Below are 16,986 nucleotides of genomic sequence, written 5' to 3'. Positions count from 1 at the left end.
TTCCTTACTCCGGAGGTTCATCAAAATTCTTGATTTTCTTTTAATCATCTTTTCTTTCTCGGAGATCCAAGCTCTAATTATCACGGAGATCCATCTAAATCATTACAAGGTTTCACCTTGTGTTTTCAACTTCGCTTTCTTTTCGTTATCCTTTTGTTACTGGAGTTCTTCTTGAAGGTTCTACATGATAATCCTTCAAGGATTTAATTCCTTCTTGAAGTGTTCGTCAAGATTCTTTTCAGAGGAGCTCAAGTTTCTTCATCTTGCAATCAGGAGTGCAATTCTTTCTACCATATCATTGGAGGTGGTTTTATGTCATTCTTGATAATTTGAGTTCATGTTTCATGATTCACATGTTGTTAAGAATGAGGTATTTTAAATCCATCAATCTCGTCATTGGAATTACCTTGGGTTATATTTCACCTAAAGCCTTCCCTAAGGTTTGTTGCTATCTATAGCACTTATAAAGGACCCAAGTTCTTCTTTATCCTCCGGGTGAAATACTTCCTCGTCTCCTTGTTCTTATCAATCCAATTCTTTTTCCCGTGAGTGGCAGGTTGTCACCTCATAATTTTGAGATGTATTCCATAAGACTATATCAAGATTATTCTTTTCGTTGTTGGTGTTCCAACAAATCCGTTCGACCCTTCTCCTAAGGAAGCCTTCTCAAACTCTTTTTGTGACAGAAGTTGGCATTTGCTTCTCCATTCTTTTATTTCAATTATCTATATTCTATTCTTTCGTTCCAGAGGCATTGTGATGTTGCTCTTTTCAACCCATCATCTTGTTTGTCAAAGGTCATGTTCTTTTCATGCTTATCCATTTAACCGGAGTGTTGTGTCCTCTGCTCAAGTTCTTTCATTTTATCAAGCCTTGCATATCTTTCCAACCGGAGTGTTGTTCGAATTTGTTCTTCCTTGTTTTTTTCCTAACGGAGTGCTTTCAACTTCGCTCTTTCTCGTTGCTTTCTTTCTTTCATTTTGCACAACCTTTTCAAGGTTCTTTGGTTTCACTTGTTTGTCAAAGAAGCAACTTAGTTTTACCTCTTCTCTTTCTCTTCCGTTTTTTCCCTCCGGTGCCATTCTAGATCTCGGGACGAGATCCTCTCGTAGTGGTGGAGTGTTGTAACACCCCGAGACCGTTGTGCCAGATGTCCTCCGCTTATTTGTTGTTGTTGGCTTGTCATTTGCTTGTGTGTTGCATCTTGTCATGTCATCATCCGCATTGCATCATCATGTTTTCAAAACTTGCATCCGTCCCGGTCTCCTCGTTCTTTCTGTTGTCCGTTCTGAGCCCAGACACACTTGCACGCGCCCGCGGCATGTCTGAAATAATATTTTATAAGTGGCCGGAAAATGTTCTCCGAATGAGATGAGAGTTGATGTGTGGTCTTATTATAGTGTAGGTAGGCTGCCTGCCAAGTTTCATCGCATTCGGAGTTCGTTTGATAGCCTAACCGTTAAACTATAGCGGCATTATAGCCGGTCTTTTCGTCGGTCGTTTTCGGTCTTCGGAAACAGTCGTCGGGTCTCTCTCTTCTGTTCTCTCAGCTCGAGACCGTCTACACAGCCCACTACTCACCGCCAGGCCCTACCTAACCTCTCTCGTCAGCCCGCGACCCTCGTCGCGCGTGCCCGAAAGCTGTCTCGGACCCGACTCGGGCTGTCGCTACCGTTGTGTCCGGATCATCCCCTAACATCTACAAAACATCACCGTTTTCTTATTTGGACTCCTCTAACCTTTTATTCTCGATCGTCCAATTTAATCGGAGGGTCCAAGATCTATACCGCTACCTATTTAAATAGATCAACCCCTAAACCTAGCCTTAGCCCGTCCAATCCTCCTAGCGCCACCACCCACTGATTTCTCCAACTGGTCTCCCCCCTTCCTCAGGATCTGTCTGATCCTTCCACCCATCCCTCCTCGATTTCAGTCCCCGGCCAGTCGCCTTCGAACCTACCAAACCGGTGCCTCCCCTGGATCCCGTCGTCCACCATCGAAGCCACCAAGACCGGCCGCGTCCCTCTCCTTCCCTTCGTTCTCCTCCTCCTGTCGTATCTCTGTCTCTCTCGCTCAATATTGCTCTCTCTCTCCCAGGTACGTCCTTGCAGGAACCGCAAGGAGGAAGCCGCCATCGCCAAGTTCTTGCCGTACGCGTCTGGATCCGCCATGCCCGGCTCCTCCGCGCTCGATTTCCGCCGTTCTCTGCCCGTTCCCGCTGCTCCTCGTCGCTAGCGCATCTGCTCCGGCCATGGGTTACCAGCGCGGTACCTCGCCATGGACGCCAGGTCCCAAGGTCTCCGCTGCCTTCGCTTCGATCCGGCAGGAAACGAGACCCGAAGGTTTCTCGCGCTTGGATCCGGACGCCACCGAGCTCCCGCACCGACCCCTCCTCATCCTGCTGCTCGCCGGAGTCCTCAGCGCCGCCGTGCCTGCTGTTTGCTTCACCGAACCGGCCGCCAAGTCCCACGCCACTGCTGCTCTTTTTCCTGTCGAGAAGAGGAGGACGCCGCATCTGCCCCGAGTCGTCCGAGCGACCCCGTTGACCAGCCCCCGCGAGCACTAGCCGGCAGCGCCGCTTGGGCTCATCCTTGCCTCGCCAAGACCCGGAGCCCTGCCGGCCTGCCTTGGCCTCTCCACCGACCGGGCTTGGCCCATGGTGCGAATCCCCCCCCGCTCCCATGCTTTGTTTCAGGCCCAGTGCATGGATTCAGCCCTGTTATGTTTTTTCGTGCCAGGACGTTTTTTCTATTTAATCAGAGCACTACAGTTTTACAGTATAACCCCTAAGCTTCATGCATATAATAACTTATTAACCGTGCATCGGATTAAAACAGTTTATATATGAAACTTGCTTAGAATTTTGTGTAGACTGATAATTTGCCACTTTCATCTATGTTTAAAATGTTTAAAGTTGCTGTTTGTTTAATTTTGCTTAAATGCCATGTTAAGATGATTTAATTCATTACTAATTAACCGTAGCTCCAAATTTAATAAACTTTATATGTAAATGGGGTAGAAAAATGCCTAGATTTACATGTTGTAATCACTTTGCATGTTTAACAACTCTAAAATAATGTTTAGGGCAGAACAGTACCATAACCAAAATATGCACATGAGGAGTTTCCGGACTTGTGGTTTGTCGTTCCGGCCTCATTTAAACTTGCCTAGATAGGTAGTTTTCCTATTATCCACCTCTTGCCTTGTTTAACAACATTTAATATTCATGGGTACATAAACGAGATCGAACTAAATAACTTGTTGTGGTGTTTCGTCAATATGCAACTCGTTGCATAGTGAGCTCCACTTAATTTGTAGAATTGCTTGTGCACTTTGCCATGCCATGCTTCATTAAACCAGACATGCATCATACTTGGTTGTGCATCATGCCATGGTCATGTGGTGGTTGTTTACTATGTTGTCTGCTTCTTTCCGGTGTGCTTCTTCGGGTTGTTTCCGGTAATGTTGCGTTTGTGAGGATCCGTTCGGCTATGTTCGTTTGTCTTCCTCATGGACTCGTTCTTCTTCCTTGCGGGATTTCGGGCAAGATGATCATACCCTCGAAATCACTTCTATCTTTGCTTGCTAGTTGCTCGCTCTTTTGCTATGCCTACGCTGCGATACCTACCACTTGCTTATCATGCCTCCCATATTGTTGAGCCAAGCCTCTAACCCACCTTGTCCTAGCAAACCGTTGTTTGGCTATGTTACCGCTTTGCTCAGCCCCTCTTATAGCGTTGTTAGTTGCAGGTGAAGATTGAAGTTTGTTCCTTGTTGGAACATGGAGATGTTGTTCCTTGTTGGAACATGTTTACTTGTTGGGATATCACAATATATCTTATTTAATTAATGCATCTATATACTTGGTAAAGGGTGGAAGGCTCGGCCTTATGCATGGTGTTTTGTTCCACTCTTGCCGCCCTAGTTTCCGTCATATCGTTGTTATGTTCCCGGATTTTTCGTTCCTTACGCCGTTGGGCTATTATGGGAACCCCTTGACAGTTCGCCTTGAGTAAAACTCCTCTAGCAATGCCCAACATTGGTTTTACCATTCGCCACCTAGCCTTTTCTTTCCCTTGGGTTCTACAGACTCAAGGGTCATCATTATTATAACCCCCCCGGGGCCAGTGCTCCTCTGAGTGTTGGTCCAACCTGTCAGCTGCCGGTGGCCACCAGGGGCAACTCTGGGCTGGCCTACCCGTACCTAGGACAATCTGAGTGTGCCCTGAGAAAGAGATATGTGCAGCTCCTATCGGGATTTGTCGGCACATTCGGGCGGTGTTGCTGGTTTAGTTTTACCTTGTCGAAATGTCTTGTAACTGGGATTCTGAGTCTGATCGGGTCTTCCCGCTAGAAGGTATATCCTTCGTTGACCGTGAGAGCTTGTCATGGGCTAAGTTGGGACACCCCTGCAGGGATTTGAACTTTCGAAAGCCGTGCCCACGGTTATGGGCAGATGGGAATTTGTTAATGTCCGGTTGTAGAAAACCTAAAGTTGACCTTAATTAAAATACATCAACCGCGTGTGTAACCGTGATGGTCTCTTTCCGGCGGAGTCCGGGAAGTGAACACAGTGTTGGAGTTATGGTTGATGTAGGTTGTTCTAGGATCACTTCTTGATCATAGTTTCACGATCGTGCCTTGCCTTCTCTTCTCGCTCTCATTTGCGTATGTTTAGCCACCATATATGCTAGTCGCTTGCTGCAGCTCCACCTCATACTTTTTCCCTACCTATAAGCTTAAATAGTCTTGATCGCGAGGGTGTGAGATTGCTGAGTCCCCGTGACTCACAGATACTTCCAAAACCAGTTTGGAGGTGCCGATGTTACCGAGCAGGTGACGCAACCAAGCTCAGGAGGAGCTCGATGAAGATCTTGTCCTTTGTGTCGTTTCATTCTAGTTGATCGGTAGTGGAGCCCAATTGGGGTAGATCGGGGACCTTGTCGCATTTGGGGTTCTTCTTTTATTTTGGTTCCGTAGTCAGAGCTTGATTGTATTTGGATGATGTAATGCTTTATTCATGTAATTGTGTGAAGTGGCAATTGTAAGCCAACTATGTATCTCTTTTCCTTATGTATTACATGGGTTGTGTGAAGATTACCTCACTTGCGACATTGCTTTCAATGCAGTTATGCCTCTAAGTCGTGCTTCGACACGTGGGAGATATAGCCGCATCGAGGGCGTTACATCAGCTCCCTTTCTATCAACAATATGCAAATCAAATTCTTGTAGCAAGAGAACCCATCTAATAAGTCTAGGTTTAGCATCTTTCTTTTCCACAAGATATTTAATAGCAGCATGATCAGTTTGAATAGTTACTTTAGAATCAACAATATAAGATCTGAACTTATCACAAGCAAATACAACTGCTAAGAGTTATTTTTCAGTAGTAGCATAATTTCTTTGAGCATTGTCTAGAGTCTTACTGGCATAATGAATAACATTTAATTTCTTGTCAACTCTTTTCCCTAGAACAGCACCTACAGCATAATCACTAGCATCACACATAATTTCAAAGGGTAGGTTCCAATCAGGTGGCTGAACAACTGGTGCAGACACTAATGCTTTCTTAAGTATTTCAAATGCTTCTACACAATCATCATCAAAAACAAATGGTATATCTTTTTGCATAAATTAGTCAGAGGCCGAGAAATTTTTTACAAGTCCTTTATGAACCTCCTGGGCGTGACCAAGGAAACTTCTTATACCTTTGATGTCCTTGGGACATGGCATCTTTTCAATAGCATCAACCTTGGCTTTATCAACTTCAATACCTCTTTCAGAAACTTTGTCCCCCAAGACAATACCTTCATTAACCATAAAGTGGCACTTTTTCCAATTCAAGACAAGATTAGTTTCTTCACGTCTCTGCAAAACTCGATCAAGTTTGCTCAAGCAATCATCAAAAGAGGAACCATAGACGGAAAAGTCGTCCACGAAAACCTCACAAATCTTTTCACAAAAGTCAGAGAATATAGCCATCATGCATCTTTGAAAGGTAGCAGGTGCATTACATAAACCAAAAGCCATACGTCTATAAGAAAAAGTACCAAAAGCGCATGTAAAAGTAGTGTTTGATTGATGTCTGGCCAACACAGGTATTTGAGAGAAACCAGAATAACCATCTAGAAAGCAATAGTATGTATGTTTGCATAATCTTTCTAGCATTTGATCAATAAAAGGTAAGGGGTAATGATCTTTCTTAGTAGCTTTATTTAATTTGCGGAAATCAATTACCATCCTATAACCTGTGATAATTCTTTGTGGGATCAATTCATCTTTATCATTAGGAACAAAAGTAATACCTCCCTTCTTAGGGACACAATGGACAGGACTTACCCACTCACTATCAGCAACGGGATAGATTATACCTGCCTCCAGAAGCTTTAGTATTTCTTTTCTTACCACTTCTTTCATTTTAGGATTCAGATGGTGTTGAGGATCACGAACTGGTTTGGCATCTGCTTCCAAATTCATTTTATGTTGACATAGAGTGGGACTAATGCCCTTAAGATCATCAAGAGTATATCCAATAGCAGCACAGTGCTTCTTCAGAGTTTTCAATAATCTTTCTTCTTCATGCTCTGAAAGGTTAGCACTAATAATAACAGGATATACCTTCTTTTCATCAAGATAAGCATATTTAAGATTATCAGGCAAAGGTTTAAGCTCAAACACGGGATCACCCTTGGGTGGAGGAGGATCCCCTAAAATTTCAATAGGCAAATTGTGATGCAGAATAGGTTCCTGTTTAAAGAATACTTCATCTATTTCCCTTCTTTCATTCATGAACATATCATTTTCATGGTCTAGCAAATAGTGATCTAAAGGATCACTAGGAGGTACGGCAATAGAAGCAAGACCAATAATTTCATCCTTACTAGGTAATTCTTCCTCACGATGTTGTTTACTAAATTTAGAGAAATTAAACTCATGAACCATATCATCCAAGCCAACAGTAACAACATTCTTTTTGCAGTCTATGGTAGCATTGACAGTATTTAAGAAGGGTCTACCAAATATAATTGGACAAAAGCTATCTTGCGGAGAAGTAAGAACAAGAAAATCAGCAGGATATTTAGTTTTCCCACACAAGACTTCAACATCTCTAACAATTCCAATTGGTGCAATAGTATCTCTATTGGCAAGTTTAATAGTAACATCAATATCTTCTAACTCAAAAGGTGTAATTTCATTCTTAATTTCTTCATATAAAGTATGCGCTATATAACACTAGCACCTGCACCCATATCACATAAGCCATGATAACAATGATCTCCTATTTTAACAGAAATAACAGGCACGCCTACCACAGGTCTATGTTTATCTTTAGCACAAGGTTTAGCAATTCTAGCAATTTCACCTTCGAACTGAATAACATGCCCATCAATATTATCAGACAAGAGATCTTTAACAATAGCAATATTAGGTTCTACTTTAACTTGTTTAGGAGGTGTATAAGTTCTAATATTGCTTTTACGAACAACAGTTGAAGCTTTAGCATGATCCTTTATTCTAACAGGGAAAGGTGGTTTCTCAATATAAGAAGTAGGAACAATAGGATCATTATAAGTGACAATCTTTTCTTCAACTTTAATAGGTGCAGCTACTTTTACTTCTATGGGAGGATGATATTTAAACCACTTCTCCTTATGGAGATCAACATAAGTAGCAAAAGATTCACAGAAAGAAGCTACTATCTCAGAGTCAAGTCCATATTTAGTGCTAAACTTACAGAAAATATCGATATCCATAAAAGATTTAACACAATCAAACTTAGGTGTCATACCTGACTCCTTACCTTTGTCGAGATCCAAATCAGCCCCTTACGAAGCAATGCATAAACTAGGGTTTAAGCTTCTGTCACTCTAGAAACCCATATTCTATTTATTACTTCCCAATGCCTTCCTCTAGGCCCAAGTAATGGTGAAGTGTTATGTAGTCGACGTTCACATAACACCACTAGAGGCTAGACAACATACATCTTATCAAAATATCAAACGAATACCAAATTCACATGACTACTCATAGCAAAACTTCTCCCTTGTCCTCAGGAATGAACGTAATTACTCACAAAGCATATTCATGTTCATAATCAGAGGGGTAATAATATGCATATAGGATCTGAACATATGATCTTCCACCAATTAAACCAACTAGCATCAACTACAACGAGTAATCAACACTACTAGCAACCTACTAGCACCAATCCCGGACTTTGAGACAAGAATTTGATACAAGAGATGAACTAGGGTTTGGAGATGAGATGGTGCTGGTGAAGATGTTGATGAAGATTGCCCTCTCCCGATGAGAGGAGCGTTGGTGATGACAATGGTGATGATTTCCCCCTCCGGGAGGGAAGTTTCCCCGGCAGAACAGCTCTGCCGGAGCTCTAGATTGGATCCGCCAAGGTTCTGCCTTGTGGCGGCGGAGTTTCGTCCCGAAAAGTTCCTTCTTATTTTTTCTCATCGAAAGACCTCATATAAGAGAAGATGGGCATAGGAGAGCCACCAGGGGGCCCACGAGGTAGGGGGCGCGCCCTAGGGGGCACCCCCCACCCTCGTGAGCAGGGTGTGGGCCCCCTGGCCTTCATCTTTTGCGTGGATTTTTCTTTATTTCTTTTAAGATGTTCCGTGGAGTTTCAGGACTTTTGGAGTTGCGCAGAATAGGTCTCTAATATTTGCTCCTTTTCCAGACCAGAATTCCAGCTGCCGGCATTCTCCCTCTTTATACAAACCTTGTAAAATAAGAGAGAACTACCGTCGCAAACACCTCTCCGAACGTCAGCAAAGGGCTCGGAGTCAGCAAGCACCTCTCCGAACGAACGGGAACGATTACCGTCACCAAGATCGAGAGTACCTTTACGAAAAACACCAAGTACCCCTTAATGTCGGCAAGACCCGCAAGTCGGACCCCGAACGATAAACGACTCATGGACCATGTACAACTACCGTCGCCTTGGGTTTCGTCAAGTTCCTCGCCATGACTATGAACGTCTATGAACCGTGTACCACTACCGGCGAGGACCGATAGTACCACTACTTCTACTACCATCACGGAACGACTACTTCCTCTACTTCCCTCGACGAACCCGAACCATCTCGTTTGCATGCTTCGAAGGTATAACTGCCAAGAACGACCGCCCGTGGACGAATGCATATGTTGTATGAAATGCTCGTGTTTGCACTGTGCCCGACGTGTTTCTTGCATGTTCCCCGTTGCCATGTCGTCGTCTCACGGGAACCCGGTTACCGAGATCACCCCACCTTCTATCGCATGTCACACCCCCGTCACTTTTCCTTTTGCACCGGTATCTCTGTGAGCTATCGGAACCGGAATGTTGCCGTGGCACCATTTCTGGTGTCATTGTCGTGGCACCCCTTTCGTTTCCGCCATGATGAAAAATGCTTCATATCATGCTCTTGTCAACTTTTCCAAATTGCATAAAACTTGCACATGTCATCCGCATCATGTTAAGAACATCAAGAATGGTTTAAATTGTTGTTTGCATTAATTAGCTAAATGCATATGCGGATTTACCGAATTTGTTGTTTGTTATTCCGGCCCATTTAAATTGTTTAGATAGTATAGTTTTGTTATGCTTCACCTCTTGCCATGTTAACCAACATTTAATATTGTTGAGTACCTAACCGGGAGTGAACTAAATAATTGATGTGGTGTTCTCGTTGCATATTGGGCTCCACTTAACTTGTAGTTTTGTTTGTGCACTTTGCCATGCCATGCATATTTAATCCGGACATGCATCATGCTTGGTTGTGCATCATGCCATGTTTATGTGATGGTTGTTTACCTATGTTGTTTGCTTCTTTCCGGTGCTGCTTCTTTGGGTTAGTTCTGGTAACGTCGCGTTTCTGAGGATCCGTTTGACTACGTCCGTTTGTCTTCTTCATGGACTCGTTCTTCTTCTTTGCGGGATCTCAGGCAAGATGACCATACCCTCGAAATCACTTCTATCTTTGCTTGCTAGCTGCTCGCTCTTTTGCTATGCCGCGACACCTACCACTTGCTATATCATGCCTTCCATATTGCCTTGTCAGCCTCTAACCCACCTTTTCTAGCAAACCATTGTTTGGCTATGTTACCGCTTTGCTCGGCCCCTCTTATAGCGTTGCTAGTTGCAGGTGAAGATGAAGTTTGTTCCTTGTTGGAACATGTTTACTTGTTGGGATATCATTATCATATCTTGTTTACTTTAATGCACCTATATACTTGGTAAAGGGTGGAAGGCTCGGCCTTATGCCTGGTGTTTTGTTCCACTCTTGCCGCCCTAGTTTCTGTCATTCCGGTGTTATGTTCCTTGATTTTGCATTCCTTACGCGGTTGGGTTATAATGGGAAACCCTTGACAGTTCGCCTTGAATAAAACTCCTCCAGCAAGGCCCATCCTTGGTTTTACCATTTGCCACCTAAGCCTTTTTCCCTTGGGTTCTGCAGACTCAAGGGTCATCTTTATTTTAAACCCCAGGGCCAGTGCTCCTCTGAGTGTTGGTCCAAACTAGAGCACCGTGCGGGGCCATCCCTTGGCAACTTGGGTTACGTCGGCTCCTGTACGCTTAGCTTATCCGGTGTGCCCTGAGAACGAGATATGTGCATCTCCTATCAGGATTTGTCAGCACAGCGGGTGGTCTTGCTGGTCTTGTTTTACCATTGTCGAAATGTCTTGTAACCGGGATTCTGAGTCTGATCGGGTCTTCCTGGGAGAAGGAATATCCTTCGTTGACCGTGAGAGCTTGTGATGGGCTAAGTTGGGACACCCCTGCAGGGTTTTGAACTTTCGAAAGTCGTGCCCGCGGTTATGGGCAGATGGGAATTTGTTAATGTCCAGTTGTAGAGAACTTGACACTTCACTTAATTAAAATGCATCAACCGCGTGTGTAGCTGTGATGGTCTCTTTCCGGCGGAGTCCGGGAAGTGAACACGGTTTTGGTGTTATTCTTGATCGTAAGTAGATTCAGGATCACTTCTTGATCACTTCTAGTTCACGACCGTGCTTTGCTTCTCTTCTCGCTCTCATTTCCGTAAGTTAGCCACCATATATGCTAGTGCTTGCTGCAGCTCCACCTCACTACCTTTTCCTAACCATAAGCTTAAATAGTCTTGATCACGAGGGTGTGAGATTGCTGAGTCCCCGTGACTCACAGATTACTTCAAACAGCTACAGGTGCCGATGGTAACCGTGCAGGTGACGCAACCGAGCTCAAGGAGGAGCTCGATGAAGATCATGTTCGTTGTGTTGTTTCATTTCCAGTTGATCAGTAGTGGAGCCCAGTTGGGGCGATCGGGGATCTAGCATTAGGGGTTTCTTTCTTTATTTTGGTTCCATAGTCGGACATTGTTTGTATTCTTGATGATGTATGTTAACTTGTATTTGTGTGAAGTGGCGATTGTAAGCCAACTCTTTATCCCTTTCTTATTAAGTACATGGCCTGTGCAAAGATTACCCCTCTTGCGGCACGCCTACAATGCGGTTATGCCTCTAAGTCGTCCTCCGACACGTGGGAGATATAGCCGCATCGTGGGTGTTACAAAGATCATATGTTCAGATCCATTATGCATATTAATACCCCTCTGATTATGAACATGAATATGCTTTGTGAGTAGTTACGTTTGTTCCTGAGGACATGGGAGAAGTCTTGCTATAAGTAGTCATGTGAATTTGGTATTCGTTCGATATTTTGATGAGATGTATGTTGTCATCCCTCTAGTGGTGTCATGTGAACGTCGACTACATGACACTTCACCATTGTTTGGGCCTAGAGGGAGGCATTGGGAAGTAATAAGTAGATGATGGGTTGCTAGAGTGACAGAAGCTTAAACCCTAGTCTATGCGTTGCTTCGTAAGGGGCTGATTTGGATCCATTTGTTTCATGCTATGGTTAGGTTTACCTTAATACTTTTGTTGTAGTTGCGGATGCTTGCAATGGGGGTTAATCATAAGTGGGATGCTTGTCCAATTAAGGACAGCACCCAAGCACCGGTCCACCCACATATCAGATTATCAAAGTACCGAACGCGAATCATATGAGCGTGATGAAAATTAGCTTGACGATAATTCCCATGTGTCCTCGGGGGCGCTTTCCTTCATATAAGAGTTTGTCTAGGCTTGTCCTTTGCTACAAAAAGGATTGGGACATCTTGCTACACCTTATTTACTTTTATTACTTGCTACTCGTTATAAATTACCTTATCACAAAACTATCTGTTATCGATAATTTCAGTGCTTGCAGAGAATACCTTACTGAAAACTGCTTATCATTTCCTTCTGCTCCTCGTTGGGTTCGACACTCTTACTTATCAAAAAGCTACGACAGATCCCCTACACTTGTGGGTCATCAGATACCCACTAGCTACATCCGCCGGTCTAACTCTGATACCCAGGCTTTGGCACGGCTTAAAGCTGTCACAACTCTGGCTCTAGCACAGGATCGCTTCATTTCTTGGAACCTAGCGGACAAGATGGACAGCTTCTTCAAGACATCACTTAATATGTTTGGTTCTTGATTTTCGGGAGAGATAGTGGCAAGAGTCCGCTGAGCCCTAGTGTATAATTGCTCAACAAGCGTGTAAACCGCCTTGAGCTTGACCAACGTGTCTCGGCTCAGATTGCTACTCCTGGGACCTGCAAACTTTACACAATTGGTTAAGTGGTGGCTCATATTATGATGAAAAATATTTACTTTGAGTAAACAACAAGGTGACTTACCGAAGATTGCAGAAACCATCCGAGACACACGGTTCTTTAAACCGGTGAGTTCAGTGGTAACCTCTTCCAGAGCCGCCTCAGCCTTCTCAGCACGCTGTGTCAAGGCAGTATTCTCATTGGCCCAAGCTTCTTTCTCCGCAGTGAAGCTGGTCTTCAGTTTTTCTGCTTCAGACACACTCAACTGGAATTTTGATTCAGCTTTCTTTGTCTCAATCTCTTGAGCCGCCAGTCGGGTCTTGGCCTCAGACAATTGAGTTTCCACTTCTATGGTCGCAGCCTGCATATAGCATAAGTTCGTTCAGTTTCATGGCGGATTACAAAATACAAAGTCCCAAGTGCTTTGCAAGCAAACAACACTTGGTACTTGGGGGCTAATGTTTATCAAACGAAATTTTTCAAAGGAATTGACTCTTTCTAACAAGTCCCAAGTGATTTGCAAGCAATAACACTTGGCACTTGGGGGCTAATGCATATTGCTTCTTTCTTATTAAAGATGAGCTGGGTGTGACAATTCTAGCCGACTCATGAGAGATATGCAGTTAAATTTTGGTCTTTACATAAGGACTAGTAGGACCGACTCATTCATGCTGATTAAACCGGCCCTTGGGGACTACACATACAAATTGAAATACTATCAGCATCCGGTTTAGTTGTAAACCAGACTTGGAGGGAATCTATGACAGAAGCTTATAAGTCTTTTAAGTCTACCGATCATTCTATCTTATCATAATCAGAAGACTTGGAGGCTGGCAGAGTATATAACTTATATAAGCCGGAGAACATACCTCATATTTTGGTGCATCTGTTTGACCATCTCAATTTCTGAATCACGGCTGGAGTGCACTTGACTGAGATAACCAGATAGCACTTCACAAATACTCAGATGAGCATAGTGGGAGACGTCAAATCCCACTTTCTGCATTTCCATAACTTCCTGTTTGGCAGAGTATCTCGCCAAAATAGTTGGGTTCCCTGGTTCAATGAATCTGGTGCCAGTGATTAAAACATCATCGCCGTGAGTCTCTGGCGGGTTAGCTGAGCTTCAAGGTTCAACAGTTGATGGATCAAGAATGGTTGCGTCAACAGACGGCTCGGGCAAATCCGGTCGAGCATTGACAGCGGGATCTTCCGGTGGTTTAGAGTGTTCGGTACAAGGGGTGGCTGCTCTGGTTCAGCAATCTTCGGATCCTCGGCCGGCTTTGTCACCTTTGCTTTTTTGTGCTTTGCTTGGCCGCTGAAAGGAATTTGGGCAAAGTCAGTATAATGATGTGTATATAAAGGTTCAGAAGAAGGATAATTATCTTTACCCGGGGGCGGTCTTGAAAGTCGGCAATTGAGTTTGGGATGAATCACCAGAGGAGGAACGAGAAATCTCCTGCAAGGATGGAATCAAAATTAAGTGATTAATAAAGGTAACTCGTTCGTAAATACAAGGGTTCAAGTTAAAAAAGAACCTCATTCTGGCATTTCCGAGGGGTATCCGGTAAGCCGGAGGGTAAATCGTCATCTCCACCGGTCCGGGTTTGGCGGCAGCTCTCATGTTGCTGTCGTTTCAAAAGAAAATGAGGATCTAAATAAGCCAAGGGGTGTGAAAACCTTACTTTCCGGGTTACCCGCCAAAGTTTCTGCCTTGGTAAATGTTCTGTTTCGGAGGAAATATTAGTTACCTCTTCTTCGACTGCCTGGCTGGTCCCCGTGTCATCCTGGAAATAGTCAGTGTTAATAAGGTGGTTAAAAACAAGCCAAGAGAGTCAAGGGCTACCTCCGACTCAGAGGTGTCGTCCAGCTTGAGTAAATCAGAGGCAGTTGGTTTCTTCTTAGACTTTCTGATGGTCTTCTTGGCGGCTCTCGCAGCAACTCTAGCTTTTTTAGCAGCTTCATGATCATATTTGGCTTTCCAGGAGTCAGATTTGTCCTGTGGAAAGATAACATGTTGAAGTTCATGCGATACTTAAACTGCTGGAGGAAAAAATAAGTCAAAAGATTTACCTCTGGCGCCGGGTTAAGCTTGCAGAAGGGATTCAAACCCACCAAGCTGCAGTCTTCATATTTGCTATTGACAAGGGTGGTTGCCATTTCAACGATGGCCTCTTCGGTCAGACGCAGGGATCTATAACATAGGGGATCATCAGTTCCTCCAGTGTATGAATACATTAAGCCGGGTCGGAAGCTTAAAGGTATAATCCGCCATGCGACCCAGCAGCAGAGCAAATCAACTCCGGACAAGCCATTTCCTAGCAAGGCTTGAACTCTTCGGATTGTAGGGACAAGTTTCTTGCGTTCGGCAGGGGTAAGCTTATTAGGGAGTTGGTATTTGGCGTCGGCGATCAACGCGATAACTCGGCATTGGATTTTCATCAGACGGCGAGATATCTTTGCAGTAGAAACATGTTTGATTCAGTCCTTGGCATGGCTGGGCAGGACTACTAGAGGGAAGACAACATCTCGTCTGCGTTGAATAGAAATCCTGCCAAGTTATAAGTTGCGACCATTGGTGTACTCGTTATGGCGGTTCTGGTAGAAGTATTCCCTGAAGAGTTCAACAGTAGGTTCTTCTTGAAGGTAAACTTCGCAAAAAAACTTGGAAGTTATAGATATTAGGGAATTGGGTCCAATATCTTGCAGATGGAGTTTTAAAAAGTATAGAACATCCCTGAAGAATTTTGAGCCGGGCGGTGAGAAGCCCCGGGTAATATGGTCAGTAAAGACAATGATTTCACCATCTTTGGGCTGAGGTCTCTCTTCAGCCGGGTCAGGAGCACGATAATGCATGACACTTTTCTCTGGTAAGAATCCCATAGTGAGAAAATCATTCAAAGTACTCTCGGTGACTGTGGAAGGAACCCAGTTGCAAGTGGTCATCGTCTTCGACGGCATGGTGAAAGGACAGTCTAAAAAGAAATAATTGGTCGGCTCAAATCGGTTGATGGGATTGCAAGTTGACAATTACAGTGCATGTTTATAATGGCGGCTTAAGCAAGGGCTAATGATATATGAAGAAAAGATAAGTCGGCAGGGTAAGCCGCCATGACTAAGATATTCAAGAGTTGTCGAAAGAAAAATTGACTAAGTACTGGGACAAACCAGTTCTGCGGATAGGAGGTTACAAATTTGGATTTACCATTGTTTAGAAAAAGGAAATGAATTCATCTACAAAAGGTGGCAGTGAAAAAGCCGAGGAGCCCTAGAGGAGATCAGTCGCGGTGGGGATTTAATCTAGTATTAACGCAAGTGCTAAAACTACTACCGCACAAAATTCCTATGGTTTTTGGATCTAATACATGGATCTAAACAAAGAAAAAGAAGGATGGTGACGAACACGGATGAACAGCGACAAACCCTAATGGCAGATTGGTGACGAAGAAAGAAAGGCTTACTGGTGCTGTTAGAACAGTGGAATGGCGTCGCGGTTCTCTGGTCCACTCAGGGCGATGCAATGGTCGGATTCGAGGACGAGGACGGAGGTCGACGGTGGCAAGGTTCGTGCGGGACGATGCGCTGTGAGGAGGAAGAAAGGAGAAGGAGAAGAATGCGAGATGACCTTACGGTCCTATTTATAAGGAGGCAGGAAAACAGGTAGGCACGAAAGACGAGGAGGCCGAATGATAGTTATCCATCTAATTGGACGCCTCGATTTTTGGGAAGACATTAAGATAAAGATCCGTTGAAGATGACGTCGTAGCAGGTTTCCAAAATTCTTAGAAATGACGTCACGGCGGGTTACAAAGTTTGTGCAGCGGATATGGAAGGATTTTTCTAGGTCTTGGAGATTGACATGAACAAGTTCAAAATCAATCTAGGGCCTAATGTTGGGGATATAACTATTAGGTATGACCCGCCCAGGAGGGGCCGGGTCATCCCTTTGACGATTCATCACAATGAAGCCCAAGATCGTATGGTGGTTCATAAGTAGGCTTAGTAAAGGGCCCAGACCCTAAAGGCGGCTTAAGGCCCATAGATATAAACTGCTATGTGTGTAAAGCTTGTGTTGTAAGGTATGAGAAAGTTTACCGAGCCGGATACATTGTATAAGCCGGCCGGGACTCTAAAGGCCGCAGGGCGTCAGCCCGTGTATATAAGGGGGTGACCTAGCGGCGGCTTAGGGTAAGAAAGAACAGATCGAGAGACGGGTCAAGCATATTCGCTCCCTGCTCATCGAAACCCTAGCAATACCAACTACAAACTGGACTAGGCTTTTACCTTCATCGTAACGGGCCGAACTAGTATAAACTCCTCGTGTCCTTTGTCCTGATTAACCCCTTT

This window comes from Triticum urartu, chromosome 3A (assembly GCF_056163025.1).
Source record: "Triticum urartu cultivar PI428250 chromosome 3A, HENAU_Tu73, whole genome shotgun sequence".
Taxonomy (NCBI): domain Eukaryota; kingdom Viridiplantae; phylum Streptophyta; class Magnoliopsida; order Poales; family Poaceae; genus Triticum; species Triticum urartu.
Note: the sequence above shows the minus strand (reverse complement) of the source record.